The sequence below is a fragment of the Dendrobium catenatum genome, unplaced genomic scaffold (genome assembly GCF_001605985.2).
Source record: "Dendrobium catenatum unplaced genomic scaffold, ASM160598v2 original_scaffold_170433, whole genome shotgun sequence".
Lineage (NCBI taxonomy): Eukaryota > Viridiplantae > Streptophyta > Magnoliopsida > Asparagales > Orchidaceae > Dendrobium > Dendrobium catenatum.
Genome location: NW_021488856.1, coordinates 1 through 3,622, shown reverse-complemented (window position 1 = coordinate 3,622; position 3,622 = coordinate 1). Strand labels below are relative to the sequence as shown.

The following is a 3,622-nucleotide window of genomic DNA, read 5'->3' as shown; positions in this document are numbered from 1 at the left end:
CTCAATTCATTGCACTTGGGAGCTTGAATCTTATTATACAGCTATTATGGGGAGGAGGAAACGAAGGGAATATTAGTAAGAAAATAAAGCGAATATTGCTCAATTCCTCCATAATTAATCTCAATTTTTCTTATTGTCCTATATCAATTACGAAGAGTTCACGAAATCGCCTGTAAGTTGACCTTATCAAGTATTTATTTGTTTCACCATATAGTATCATCATGCATCGCCCTTATGAAGGGTTAGTGAGAAGTATATGAGATTTTTAAATTTGTACCATGCTTGCACAAATATTAAGGATGTAGGCTACTCTAAATTTCATATTAATGATCTTTCACTATTATTTTATCACTTCCAAACCATATGCCAAAACTAGGAAAAATTATTTTGTGCGGACACCGGATGACATTCGAAGACCAACCAGAATGCGTCACATCACTATTTTGCTTGACACCGATGCAGTACCATTCGGTTTTAGATGACATGGTGAATTCTAATTGGTCTCCTGATCGTACAGAATAGTCTTTCCAAAACTCAAGCTTTGTTTGGAAAGCTTTCTTAGTGTTTTTTTTTATTATTATTTTTTAGTAAAAAAAAATCAACAAAAAAACTTGTACTAAAAAATTGCTTTCAAAAATAATAAAAAGATTATCTCAAATTAAAAAAAAAAAAAAAAAGATTGTCCAAAACAAAGCCTAAAATATTTTGCACTATTAACTTCAAGGCCTGTTAATGCAAATTTCATCAATAAAATTCAGGCATCTTTATTTGATGGTTTTCCATTAATGGAGCTAAGCTCATAAAAATAAAATTTAAAAGATTTTTCTCCCTTTTGTATGGTTTTAAGATCAAATCTTATGCTTAATTTATGGTAACATTGATACAAAGCCAATCCTAACAAAACATGGTCCAATTATAATACAACTCATAGTGATCAACTCTAAGGGATAACTCACATCTTATCAAGCACCAAATTTTTTGGGTCATCTTCCATTCTATCAAGCCAATAAATTATTTTCAATTTATCAAAAATTTATTCAGAAGGATAAATTTATTCTTTCAATATTTATAAATACAGAGTTTTTTCTATATCAACAAATAAACAATAAATTTAAAAAAAATCATATTTTCATTTATATACCTGAACTATATAATAAAAGAAAACTTTTAATAATTTTAGTGCAATCTCTCTCAATAAAATATATACATTTGTATGATTGTCAAAAATAAAAATCTACTACAAAAGGCTACCTCAGATGAGAATTTTAACATAAATTAGAAACCTCCAATCAACTTGAGCTACCCTTCCCTGAAAATAACAGATGCAGATAAATTTGAAGTTAACAAATAATTTAATAACCAAATAAAATATAAGAATTCACATTATATCAACAAAACTATAATTTGAAAAAGGGCAATATAAGCCTATCTTAAGTTAGGCAATTTTCTCAATTAGCTTGATGAATCCAATGTTTATATCAACAAAACTTTAAGTCACCCACATAACACTTAATAATCCAATGTTCTAGATTATAATATTTTTTGTCAATCATGTGATGCTTTCAATCTATTTTTGATCAATTTGATCTTCTTAATGATATCATTCACTAACTCAGAATCTATTAAGCTTCGTTTGGGACGGCTTTCTTACTGCTTCTTAAAGCGGCTTTATAATATAAATATTAAAATTTTTGTACTAAAAAGTTGCTTCAAGAAGCAGTAAGAAAACCGTCCCAAACGAAGCCTTAATCTCCTCTAACCCACCTTTGTGTAAAATAAATGTGTCATGCACCTCTTACCTGGTAATGCCTCATATGGCATCATACTCAATTAAAAGTTGTAGTAAAAGGAAAAATCAATCAAAGGTATACAATCCTCCCAGCTCCCTCCAAAATCAAGTACAAATAATTTTAATGATTTTCAATGATCATCTACTTGAGGATAAAAAGCTATATTGAAATTCAAACTAATCCCCAAACCATCCTAAATAGCTCTATATAATTTAAAAGTGAATATACCATCACAATTAAAAATAATAATTTTTGGTATTACAACTTGTCTAACAATTTCATGCCCATATAGTTGTGCTAATAGCTCAATTGGATTTGTCTACTCTATAGAAAGAAAATGTGCCGACTTCATCAACAAATCAACCATAACACATAATGCATTATAACTATACCTAAACGTTAAAAATCCCATTGAAAAATTCTTTTTGACATATTACTACTTTCACTTGGGAATGGGCAAAGGCTATAATAAACCACTAGATTTTTGATAAGCTACCACACCGGTGGATTTCTTACTCAACATCATCAGCTATCAACTTGGCATCTCCATGCTGATGTAAAATGACGAGGTAAAAATAAAATATACTTCAAACTTTGATGATATGTATTAAACCTCATATCTGACACGATATAAATAATGCCTTTAGATTTTTAATATAATATAATATTAGTAAACTCTAATTATGAGTTAGATAGTTCTTATGTAGTAGCTTCAATTGTCTAGAAGAATATGCAATAACTCTCCCATGTTCGTGCAATAAATAACAAACAACTCAATACCCTTAAAAAAACATTATTCAGCACCTTAAAACTCTCAACACCAAACAAAATAGTTAGAACCAATGCTGACACTAAGCACCGGCGGTAAATACTCTTCTTCCCACAAATATCCACCTCACATGTATCCGCACAGGAGGCAAGGTATCAAGTCAAGGTAAACCAGCTAGCAAGGGGACCGAAAAGCCAGCACGAGAGACAAAGGGGCACATCACGGGAAACCAACCAACAAGGGGAAAATCAAGAAGACAAAGGGAGGAGAAAAGACACAAATTATAACTCATTTTAATGAGCTAAATAAGAAGAATACCTTTTCACATTAATGAGCTAAACATCAACTCAAGAATTAATGAGCTAGACTTAAGTAGAACCCAATTTTTAAGCTCAAAACCAAGCAGCCAAAGCCCAATCCGAGAACAGCCATGGTCCAAACCAAGAGGCAAAAAACAGCCCAAAGCTTGCCTACATCAATTCTCCTCCAGTTGAAAGAACTCATCTCCTGATGAAGCTTGAGTTTGTTATGAACTTGTCCTGGGGCTTCCGAAGATTGATTGCATGGACTATGACTCATGACTCAAAAACAAAACTTACATGACACCAAGACACACACGACAAACCGGGATATACTAACCTGGCTCTGATACCAAATTGATGCAAAGCTACAAAATACTAATTTTCCCAGATAATAGAAACTTACATGAACTCACAAAAACTAGACAAATTAAACAAAAAAAATAAACTTTTTATAAGATGAAATACTATTACAAACTTGGACACAAACACCTTACAAACTTTGACAACATAAGCACAAATAAAAGACACCTAAAGGAGCTTTCCAATCGTTGAGAAGAATGATACATGTGGGGTGGATACTTGCGGGAAGAAGAATGAGATTAGAAGCCAAGACGAAGGATAGGAGTAACTCGCAAGTTATCCCAAGATAGAGAAGAATAAGAAGTGGACAGAGCTCTGAAGCTTTTCCAAAAACCCTCAGGTTTACATCTCCAAAAATAACATGATAACCTTCCTTAACCAACCTTTTTATGCCTCAAAAC

The 3,622-nt window shown here is 31.8% G+C and overlaps 1 long non-coding RNA gene across 1 annotated transcript; it reads right to left on the bottom strand.

Annotated features, from left to right (window-relative positions):
- Positions 1 to 1,154: 1,154 nt before the first annotated feature.
- On the bottom strand, positions 1,155 to 3,616 carry LOC114578823. Its single transcript, XR_003699762.1, has 2 exons — positions 2,878 to 3,616; positions 1,155 to 1,309 (listed from the first exon to the last, which is right to left on the bottom strand). It is a non-coding gene; the product is annotated as an uncharacterized LOC114578823 (long non-coding RNA).
- Between the last annotated feature and the right edge of the window lie 6 nt (positions 3,617 to 3,622).